At 48.8% G+C, this 12,027-nt stretch overlaps 1 pseudogene; it reads left to right on the plus strand.

Moving 5' to 3' along the window:
• LOC142312870 (uncharacterized) overlaps positions 1–12,027 on the plus strand; it is a 128,969-nt pseudogene that overhangs the window by 9,805 nt on the left and 107,137 nt on the right.

Consider the following 12,027-nt stretch of genomic DNA (forward strand, 5'->3'; position numbering starts at 1 on the left):
TGGGGGTTGTAGTGGTGCAATGGGGTGCAGGGCTGGGACGCCGACAGAAACTGGACGACACAACTTGGTAGTTTCCTCTTTACCTTTACTAGTCTGGTGTTCTGGTCCAGGTTTACAGTGGTCCGGTTAGCCTAGAAGCAGCATGGATCTCTCCTTGCCTGGCGGGTTGGAGGCCTTCCTTAATGCGCTCTTGGCAGAAGCCGCTGCAGCCTGGAACAGCACAGCGTCCCCTTTTCTCTTTTTACTTGAAGATGACTGTCCCCTGTGATGGGCAGCGCAAACCAGTTATGGGGCCCGCTTGTATTACTGTGATCCCGGGTTCTGTATTGCTGCTGTGTCTTGGAACTAAGGTGGGCCAGGAAATGTAGAATCTTTTGCCCTCCGGGTTTTTGCTACTGGGCCATTGGCACCCAGTAACCGAGGACCCCGGTGTCCTGTCCTAGCGCTCGGTCCTGGAAAGCTCCCACAGAAGCTCTCAAACAGCAACCGCTTTCTCCTCACCAACACAGTTCTGCCTTACTTCCTGCCTGTTCACTCTAACCCTTCCCTCAGGTCAGCATGTACAGAGAGGCTCCTTTCAAAACAGCTTAGGAGCTCCCCCTGCTGGCCTGGAGTAGGAGATGTTGCATGTAATGTTCCTGACAAGGAGAGGGCCCCACGCTGCCTCCAAGCATAGCTGTTATGATCCGGAACCATGGAAGACCACCACAAATCAGTGGTAAAAGGGGACAAGAGCATTGGCAACTAATCTGACCGCCATCCCCTTACTAACCATCACAACTAGAAGTAGCCGAGGGGTGAACTAACATCCTGTGCACTGCGAACCCAGACAGAGAACTAACTATCCTAAAGGAAGGAAAGATGAATAACTCTCTGCCTCAGAAAATAGACAAGAATAGCAAGCCCCCCACATTCAAAGACTGCGGTGATATAGGAAAAACACAATACACAGATGACAGGATTAGCAAAACGTGAGGCCCCCACCTCCTAAAATAGGAAAGGACAGGAAAGGGACTGATGGTGGCCAGAGAAAAACCCTGCAAAATTCCAAATTCCTGATAGTACAAAAAGGCCCTCAGATCGCACGATCTAAACTCCGTCCTATACCAGGTGCTTTTGTCATACCAATGAACAGAAAACAAGAATCATAACAAATTCAACAAGCCACAAACACATGGACCCAAACGAGCTATACTCCAAACAGAACTGCAGAGAGTTCTCCAACCAAGCAACTGAGGGGGAAAATCCCTGCATGCAAATAAACTGAAAACAACCACAGCAAATGACAAACCCAGATAAGAGCAAAAGAACCAAACAATAAATAAAGAGCAAGCACTTATCTGGGGTAGTAGATGTGGTGTGGAGCAGAATGAAGCAGGCTGGTGATACAAAGAACTGACATCCGGCATAGCCTGCTATCAGACCAGGAGTTAAATAAGCAGAGAGTTAGCAAAGGAAATACCCATTGCACAACACACCTGGTCCAAGTCCAAACCATTCCTGGCCACCAGAGGGAGCCTCCCAACAGCCAAAACATAACTAACATTCACAACAGTACCCCCCCCTTGAGGAGGGGTCATCGAACCCTCACCAACGCCACCGGGTCGCTCGGGATGAGCATGATGGAAGGCGCGAACCAACCTGTCCGCATGAATGTCAGAAGCCACAACCCAAGAGTTATCCTCCTGCCCATAACCCTTCCATTTCACAAGGTACTGAAGCTGACGCCTACTGCGAAGGGAATCCAGAATTTTTTCAACCTCATACTCCAGATCCCCTTGTACCAAAACAGGGTCAGGAGGCGCTGCTGCAGGAACTGTTGGCTCCACATGTTTCTTCAACAAGGACTTATGGAAGACATTGTGAATCTTAAATGATGCAGGCAGAGTCAAACGGAAAGATACAGGGTTGATAATCTCCAAACTCTTATAAGATAAATCTGGGCTTAAATTTAGGAGATGGAACTCTCATAGGAATATTTTTAGAGGACAACCACACCATGTCCCCTACTTTAAACCGGGGACCAATAGTCCAACGCCGGTTGGCAAACTTTTGGGCAGTTTCTTGGGACTGAAACAATTTATCCACTACCTGCCCCCAAATCTGCTGCATTCTGTTGACCACTGAATCCACCCCTGGACAGTCAGATGCCTCAAGCTGCCCTGAGAGGAACCTAGGGTGATACCCAAAATTGCAGAAAAAGGGGGACACCAATGTGGTAGAGCTAGCTCTATTGTTAAGGGCAAATTCAGCCAAAGGCAGTCATCCTGATCCGCAGAAACAAAACACCGTAAATAGGTCTCCAGGGTCTGGTTAGCCCTTTCAGTCTGACCGTTGGTCTGAGGATGAAATGCCGAGGAGAAAGACAGCTGAACACCTAATTTGGAGCAAAAAATCCTCCAAAACCTGGATACAAACTGCACCCCTCTGTCAGAAACAATGTTTTCGGGAATACCATGTAAAAGAACAACATGTTGGAAAAACAAAGGCACCAACTCTGATGAACGCGGCAACTTAGATAGAGGAACCAAGTGGACCATCTTGGAGAATCTGTCACAGATCACCCAAATCACAGTCATTTTATGAGAGACGGGAAGCTCTGAAATAAAATCCATAGAGATGTGCGTCCAAGGTTTCTTAGGTACCGGCAAAGGCAATAATAGCCCACTAGAATGTGAACAACAGGGCTTGGACCTAGAACAAACTCCACACGACTGCACAAAACGACGGACATCCCGGGACAGGGAAGGCCACCAAAAAGAGCGTCTCACAAGATCCCGAGTACAAAAAATGCCAGGATGACCCGCCAAAACAGAGCAATGAACCTCAGAGACAACTTGGTCTCTCCATTGGTCTGGGACAAACAGTTTCCCTGTAGGACATCTCTCAGGTTTATTCCCCTGAAATTCCGCCAGTGCCAACCGCAGATCAGGCGAAATAGCCAAGAAAACTACACCATCATTCAGGATAGTAGACGGTTCGACATCCTCCAAAGAGTCAGCGCAGAAACTCCTGGAAAGGGCATCGGCCTTAACAATCTTGGTGCCCGGCAAAAAAGAGACCACAAAATTAAACCGGGTAAAAAACAAAGCCCACTTGGCCTGCCAAGGATTCAACCTCTTGGCCGATTCCAGATAGATGAGATTCTTGTGGTCCGTAAGCACCACAACTTGATGCCTAGCCCCCTCCAACCAATGCCTCCACTCTTCAAATGCCCACTTCATAGCCAATAATTCCCGGTTCCCCACATCATAATTCTGTTCAGAAGGAGCAAACTTCCGAGAGAAAAAGGCACAGGGCTTAAGTTTACCCGAAGTAGCGTCTCGTTGAGACAGAATAGCACCTGCTCCGATCTCTGAGGCATCGATCTCAACTTGAAATGGGCGAGACACATCAGGTTGCTGCATGACTGGAGCAGAAGTGAATCGCCTTTTAAGCTCCTGGAAGGCCACAATTGCCTCTGGGGTCCAATGCTCAGCATCAGCTCCCTTCTTTGTCAAATCTGTCAGAGGTTTGACAATGGCAGAATAATTGGCTATAAATTTACGGTAAAAGTTAGCAAACCCCAAAAACCGCTGCAGGGATTTTAGAGAAGTCGGTTGCACCCAGTCGTAAATAGCCTGAACCTTAACCGGGTCCATTTCGATAGCGGAGGGAGACAAGATGAAGCCCAAAAAAGAAATCCTTTGCACCCCAAAGAGGCACTTTGACCCCTAAACGTACAGTGTATGATCCTTAAGTATCTGAAAAACAGCCCGTACTTGCCCAACATGAGAGTCCCAATCATCAGAAAAAATCAAGATGTCATCCAAATACACAATCAAAAATTTACCAATAAGGTCCCGAAAAATATCATTCATGAAGGCCTGGAAGACGGAGGGTGCATTAGTGAGCCCAAAAGGCATCACTAGGTACTCAAAATGCCCCTCAGGAGTATTAAAAGCCGTCTTCCATTCATCACCCTTCTTAATACGGATGAGATTATACGCACCCTTGAGATCCAGTTTCGTAAACCATTTGGCACTCTTAACTCTAGAGAACAGATCAGACATCAGAGGCAAAGGGTACTGATATTTGACCGTAATTTTATTAAGAAGACGGGATTCAATACAAGGCCTCAACGAACCATCTTTCTTAGCAACAAAGAAGAAGCCGGCACCCAAAGGAGAAGATGAGGGCCGAATGTGCCCCTTCTCCAATGATTCTCTGATGTATGACCGCATGGCATCATGTTCAGGCACAGACGAGTTGAAAATCCGCCCCTTGGGAAATTTACAACCGGGCACCAACTCAATGGCACAGTCACAGTCCCGGTGTGGGGGCAGATCATCAGATTCCTGGTCATTAAATACATCACGGCAATCAGACAAGAAGGCCGGAACATCAACTGCATGAGCAGACGTGGACGACACCTTGACAACCCCAACTAGATACCAACAAGGATCTCCAGTCAAGAACTGGATTATGGGTCTGCAACCACGGAAATCCCAGTACCAAGGTATCCTGTAGATTATACAATACTAAAAATGTACAAGTTTCCTGATGCGCTGGTGCAACTCTCATAGGCACCTGGGTCCAAAATTGGGGTTTATGTTCTGCCAAAGGGGTAGCATCAATGCCCCTTAACGGAATAGGAGTTTGCAAAGGAATCATGGGGAAACCACAATCCCTAGCAAACCCAAAATCCATCAAATTGAGCGCTGCCCCTGAGTCCACAAAGGCAAATGCAGAAAAGGAAGACAATGAGCAAATCAATGTGACAAACAAAAGAAACTTTGGTTGCAAAGAACCCACAGTAACAGAAGTAGCCAATCTCCTTTCACGTTTAGGGCAGACAGAGATGTTATGAGAAGCGTCTCCATAATAGAAGCACAGTCTATTCTTCCGTCTGAACCCCTGCCGACTAGCATTGGAAAGGACCCTATCACACTCCATAGGCTCCAAAGGCTGTACCACAGGCACAAAACCAGCAGGTATCTTCCTGTGCTCACGTAAACGCCTATCAATCTGAATGGCCAAGGTCATAGAGGCATCAAGACCAGAAGGGACGGGAAATCCTACCATTACATCCTTCACAGAATCAGCAACACCCTTCCGAAAAAGAGTCGCAAGCGCATCATCATTCCATTTGGTAAGGACCGCCCACTTTCAAAATTTCTGACAAAACGTTTCTGCAGAATCCAAACCCTGAGTTAAGGACAACAAGAATTTTTCTGCTTGGTCCACAATATTGGGTTCGTCATATAATAAACCCAAGGCCTGAAAAAAAGGAGTCCACATCACTGAGAATCGGATCATCAGACGCTAAAGAGAAGGCCCAGTCCTGAGGGTCACCACGCAGTAAGGAGATGACAATCTTAACCTGCTGTATGGGATTCTCTGAGGACTTAGGGCGCAGGTCAAAAAATAATTTACAATTATTTTTGAAGCTCAAAAATCTCGACCTATCTCCCGAAAAAAATTCAGGAACGGGAATCTTAGGCTCAGCAAGGGGAGTCTGTGCAAGATAAGACTCTATACGACGAACCTTAGCATCAAGATGAGCAACACGCTCACCAAATTCATCCATGCTAGAAAAAAGAAATCTTCCACGGAACCCAAAGAAGAAGAGGAAAAACACAAAAAAAAAAAAAAACAAACTCTCAGCAGACTTTTTTTTTTTTTTTTTCTTCCTTCTTAAGAGCGCCCTTTAAATTTGTTGGCCAGATGTACTGTTATGATCCGGAACCATGTAAGACCACCACAAATCATTGGTAAAAGGTGACAAGAGCATTGGCAACTAATCTGACCGCCATCCCCTTACTAACCATCACAACTAGAAGTAGCCGAGGGGTGAACTAACATCCTGTGCACCGAGAACCCAGCCAGAGAACTAACTATCCTAAAGGAAGGAAAGATGAATAACTCTCTGCCTCAGAAAATAGACAAGAATAGCAAGCCCCCCACATTCAAAGACTGCAGTGATATAGGAAAAACACAATACACAGATAGATGACAGGATTAGCAAAACGTGAGGCCCCCACTGACTAAAATAGGAAAGGACAGGAAAGGGACTGATGGTGGCCAGAGAAAAACCCTGCAAAATTCCAAATTCCTGATAGTACAAAAAGGCCCTCAGATCGCATGATCTGAACTCTGTCCTATACCAGGTGCCCTTGTCATACCAATGAACAGAAAACAAGAATCATAACAAATTCAACAAGCCACAAACACATGGACCCAAAGGAGCTATACTCCAAACAGAACTGCAGGGAGTTCCCCAGCCAAGCAACTGAGGGGGAAAATCCCTGCATGCAAATAAACTGAAAACAACCACAGCAAATGACAAACCCAGATAAGAGCAAAAGAACCAAACAATAAATAAAGAGCAAGCACTTATCTGGGGTAGATGTGGTGTGGAGCAGAATGAAGCAGGCTGGTGATACAAAGAACAACTGACATCCGGCATAGCCTGCTATCAGACCAAGATTTAAATAAGCAGAGAGTTAGCAAAGGAAACGCCCATTGCACAACACACCTGGTCCAAGTCCAAACCATTCCTGGCCACCAGAGGGAGCCTCCCAGCAGCCAAAACATAACTAACATTCACAACACATAGCATTGATCCCGGTGAGGAGAACAACATCACTGTAGCTCCCGTAACCACTGGGGTGCCACATTCCCTCTTGGTTAAAATCAGTACTCCTGGACTGAGAAAATAAAAAGAGAATAATACAATACATTACAAATAATACAATTTTCCAGTGACAAAGTATATATATTAATCATTTTACATAGTTTCTATTATACATTGGTTTCCCTTAACTCTCAATATCGAACCGGTTTTTGACCCTGAGTGCTCCGCTGCAACCTACGCAAGATGGACTGTGATTCCTCTCTACCTGGTACATTCATTGACCCATCCTGGCTGCTTATGGCCATACTGCAGGGGGGCCCAGGGCTCTCTGGCACAACAGGTTGACAGGTGCTACTCCCTAGACTCATCGTGAGCATGACAGATTCGCCGTGGACAGGAGGCAAGTTCCCCGACTCCTCCATTGGTGCAACATCTTTCTCTCCTGGCAATTAATCTTCAGGCTGTTCGTGAGTTTCCGCTGGTATTGGTGAGATCACTTGGGTGAACGTCAGGCATGGGACTGAAATAGCTTGATTCAACCGCGTCCAGGTCTTAGGTAATGCTCCAAGGACAGTTTGAATGGTCTCTTCCGGTTCTGGGGCCTGGGGAAGTCCTGAATTGTCTTCCTTATTTTTCAGCTGACTGGGGCATGCCTTCAGATGGTACCTTGAAACAGTTGCAGAGGTTCTTCCCCCATCTTTGCTGATGAGGCACACCTTAGGGTTGTCAAAGGCTGCCGGTAGGACAGTGTGCGGTTCGGCCTCCCACTGGTCGTCCAACTTGTGTCCTCTCCGCTTTCTTTTTAGAAACTGCTCCCCAGGTGCTAGGGGAGTAGCTGGAGTGGTTTGGTTGTAGTCCCTCTCCTGCCTCAACCTTGCCTGGGGCAAACTTCGTTCCACACATTCTTGGACTTGGCGGTACTGCCGCTGTCATTCTGTGTCCCATTCGACCTCTGGGTGAGCTGCCTCGGGTACTAGGACTCCCATTTCCAAGTCAATGGGCAACCTGCAAGGTCTTTCCCGCATCAGGTAGGCGGAGGTGCAGTTAGTGGATTTCACCAGGATGTGATTGTACATGTCTATCAAGTCGGGTAACTTCTCCTGCCACAGGCTTCTGCCTTCCAAGGGTAGAGTCTTCAGCAGGTCCAGCAGTACCTGGTTCTGGTTCATTTTTTCGCACAGCCCATTGCACTGGGGGTGATACGAGGTTATCCTAATCTTCTTGCAGCCGTACAGGTGGCAGAACTCCTGGAACACCTCAGCTTCAAAGCTGGGCCTCGATCAGTAAGCACACTCTCAGGATAACCATGGGGCGGACAGACATACTTCTGGAATGCTTTGGCTGCAGTTTGTGATGATTGGCTACAGAAGGGCTCTTTGACTCTCTTGATCTCTTTGTCTCAAGCTGCAGGGACCACAGTCTCGCCACCAGTTCTCAATTGTTTGACACATACCAATCCAGAAGAAGCGGGTGCGAAGCAGGGCCTCTAACTTCTTCCATCCGAAATGTCCAGCCCCATCATGATAGGCTTCTAGTACCATCTAGACTTCCCTCCGTGGAACTATTATCTGCTAGACTGGTTTATTACTTCGAGAGTCACAGTGGCTTCTACATAGTGTTTTTCGACTGAGGAACAGTTTCCCTTTCTCCTTCCACAGTTGTTGCGCTTAATGGGGAGCATTTGAACACGGGGACGAATCAGCTTGAGTTAACAGTTCTATGACCAGCCGAATGGACTTCCTCTCACTTATGGTGGGACAAAGGGTTGAGGGACGCCACGTGCTCGACCACTGGCCACTTCTCGGCCTGGTGTGAGCATTGTGAGGCACAGTAGCAATAGAAAGCCGGCATTTCCACTTCCTCTAGCTCGTCTAAGGGGTACTTTACATGCTGCGACATCGATAGCGATTGCTAGCGATGTCGAGCGCGATAGCTCGTGCGACATTTGGTGATCGCTGCCGTAGCGAACATTATCACTACGGCAGCGTCACACGCACATACCTTGTCAGCGACGACGCTGTGACCGCCGAACAATCCCTCCCTCAAGGGGGAGGTGCGTTCGGCGTCATAGCGACATCACTGCCGTGTCGCTAAGCGGCCGGCCAATAGAAGCGGAGGGGCGGAGATGAACGGGATGTAACATCCCGCCCACCTGCTTCCTTCCGCATTGCCGGTGGATGCAGGTAAGGAGATGTTCGTCGCTCCCGCGGTGTCACACATAGCGATGTGTGATGCCGCAGGAAAGATGAACAACATCGTACCGGTGCCAGCAGCGATAATAAGGAAATGAACGACGTGTCAACGATCACCGTTTTGGAACGATTTTGCGATCTTTGATTGTCGCTCATTAGTGTTACACGCTGCAATGTCGCTACCGGCGCCGGATGTGCGTCACTAACGACATGACCCCGACGATATATCGGTAGCAATGTCGCAGCGTGTAAAGTACCCCTAAGTCTTCATCAGCTTCTGGAAGGTGAGGCTTTCGGGATAGGGCATCAGCGTTTGCGTTCTCCCGGCACGCCCGATAATTGATTGTTAAGTCATAATTGGACAGCCGGGCCATCCACCTCTGCTCCAACGCTCCAAGCAGTATATATTGTAAATCTCGCCAAGGTCAAATAGTGTTTAAACCACTCGGTGACTGCCCAAACCACAGCTAGGAATTCTAGTTTGAAGGAACTGTAATTTTCGGGGTTCCGTTCAGTAGGCCGAAGCTTCCGGCTGGCATAAGCTATCACCTTCTCCTGCTCTCCTTGCACCTGGAACAATTCAGCTCCCAGTCCCACATTGCTGGCATCGGTATACAGAACGAAGGGTTGTCCGTAGTCCGGGTAAGCCAGTATCTCTTACCCCATCAGGGCCTTCTTCAGCTGGATAAAAGACGCATCTTGTTGGTCTGCCCATTCAAACGAGAGGCTCCGTTTCTTGGCTTGGCCTACTAGGAGGTCTTGAAGGGGTGACGCTATTATAGTGAAGCCCTTAATAAACCTTCGATAGTAGCCTACTAGGCCGAGGAACTGCCACACTTTTCTGATGGTAGTGGGCCTGGGCCAGTCCCAGATGGCAGTGATCTTGTCTGGGTCGGAAACCACCCCCTCAGCGCTGACCATGTGTCCCAAATACTGCACCTTTTGGCTTCAGCAGGAGACATTTGGAGGGTTTTACCTTGAGACCAAACCCAGACAGGGCCTTGAACACTTTAGCCAGGTGCTGCAGATGATCTTCATATGTTTTTGAGTACACAATGACCTCATCCAGGTATAGAAAGGACGGTCTCAAAGTTCTTATGCCCCAGGGAGCAGCTGTCCCTAATTCCTCCAGCCTCTTTCATTTCCCTCAACATTTCTTTGGCCCGTTAGTATTGAGCCGGGATTATGGGGCGGTATCTCTCTTTAATGGGAGGATGATTTCCGATGGGGATCTGGTGACGAATTCCCTCTACCTGCCCGAAGTCTAAAGGGTGTTTACTGAATACCCGCTCATATTCCCGTACTACCTGGTGAACCCCTTGTTTTTGGTGGGGAGGTGTAGTGTCAGTACCAACATGTAACTGCTGGCACCAATCATCCAGGGAATCCTCGTCACTGTCTTCCCCTACTGGAATGGATGGAGTCAGCGGCCCAGCTGCTGCAATGGCACTGTTGTTAACTGTGAGCAACTTGGCTATGGTGGCGTACCGGGGCAATTTTACCTCCTCCCTACAATTCAAAATTTGGACGGGCACTGTCCCCTGGCGGATGGCCACCATTCCCCTGGCTGTCATGATGTCGGGCCTATCTTCCAAATTCACGGGTTCCACGTGGGCCTGATAGTCTTGTCCCCGGAGGCCTATTGCTGCCCGAAAGCAAATTATCATTTCACTCCTTGGGAGAACCACATTGGGGAAGGAATCACTCACACGGATGCTACCAATTTCCCCCCCAGCCTGCTCAATCTGTTGTTTCTGCATTAAGGCTCTAATCTCTTTCTGCAGTTCTCACTGTGGCTCGCCACTGGCCGTCTCGGCCACCTGCTGCAATAGAGCAATCACTTCAGAAAAACAATTCTCTACCACATTAGAGCCGATAGTCATCATTGGGGTACAAGTACACTGGTCAATATCCACAACTATCATTCCCTGTGACTTCAGTTCCACCTGCCCCACCTTGATAGTCACTTCCTTATAGCTCACCTGTGGCAAAGGCTGGCCATTACTGGCTATTATAGAGAAGTCTGTATCGGGGCCACGGGTCAGGTCAGAATCGGCCCAATACCTTTTGTAAAATATATAAAGTATCGTCGTCACCTGGGACCCAGTGTCTAAGAGGGCGTTCATCCGGATTCCATCTAGCACAACCGGTAGAACCATTCGCCCTCCCACATAGTTGTCCTGCCAGTCAGATAGATTGAATTTTCCCACACCCGAGGGTCGGTCCCTGGCCCCAGGGACCTGCAGGCTCGGAGGACAGTCTTGGGCATAGTGTCCAGCCTTATCACAGTGGCGGCAAATCGGCCGCCCGGCGAGGTCACAGCAATCACCAACCCGGCCCCGGGTTAGTGGATTACTCTTCTGCCAGCGTCTCGTGATGCTGCCTGGTCTGGTGGGTAGCCCAGTGTCTGTGGGCTGTGGGGTTACTTTCATTGTCTGCACGGCCTTTGCCAGGATGGCCACATTCCTAGACAGCTCTTGGACCTGAAGCCTCAGGTCGACAGACAAGTCTCTATTTGTGACGCCCCAGGGGTGATGATCCTCTTCAGGGACGCCACAGGACTTGTTCGATATCGTAACAGGTAATGTCAGTTTTTATTTTATATGTCGTGACGCCACTCACGCCTTGCAGTCAGAGATGTGGATGACTGCCGCTGCAGGTTTTATGAATTTTTTATGGCTGATGGGGTCTGCAGCCAGATGATGTAGCCTCCCGTGAGTGAGGCAGGCCCCAGGGGCTCGGGTGAGCAGGGTAGTGGGTCCCGGAATAACACAGGCTGAGTCCACAAGTCTTTCAACTGGTTTTTACTCACTCTGATGTTGTTGTGAGCTGACCCGGGCGTTGCTGTGATTCACCAGTTAAAACCAGGGTTCCTTCGGGCCAGTCTGAGGGTAACCTGTTAGCTCGCCTTCCTAGCACTCTGTGTTCAGATAACCCCCTGACATGAAGTACCATGGAGGTCTATCCAGGGAGTCGCTACTGCCTTTTCTCCCCTGTGTTCGGCCCGTTTGCCGGCAGCATGGACCAAGTGAGATGGCTCCAGGCTCTGTCCCCTTATGGGTCCCTGCATTGCTGCTGAGGCTCGGACTCTGTAAGGTCGGTGAGGTACCTGTAGTTCCCCTAACCGGCAGGTTTAACAGGTCATTAAATTGGAGTCTGCTCTAGGGACCTGTACCCCGTACGTGCCTAGTCACCGGCAACTGCATACTAACTGACCAG

The sequence above is a fragment of the Anomaloglossus baeobatrachus genome, chromosome 5 (assembly GCF_048569485.1).
Source record: "Anomaloglossus baeobatrachus isolate aAnoBae1 chromosome 5, aAnoBae1.hap1, whole genome shotgun sequence".
NCBI classification, from domain to species: domain Eukaryota; kingdom Metazoa; phylum Chordata; class Amphibia; order Anura; family Aromobatidae; genus Anomaloglossus; species Anomaloglossus baeobatrachus.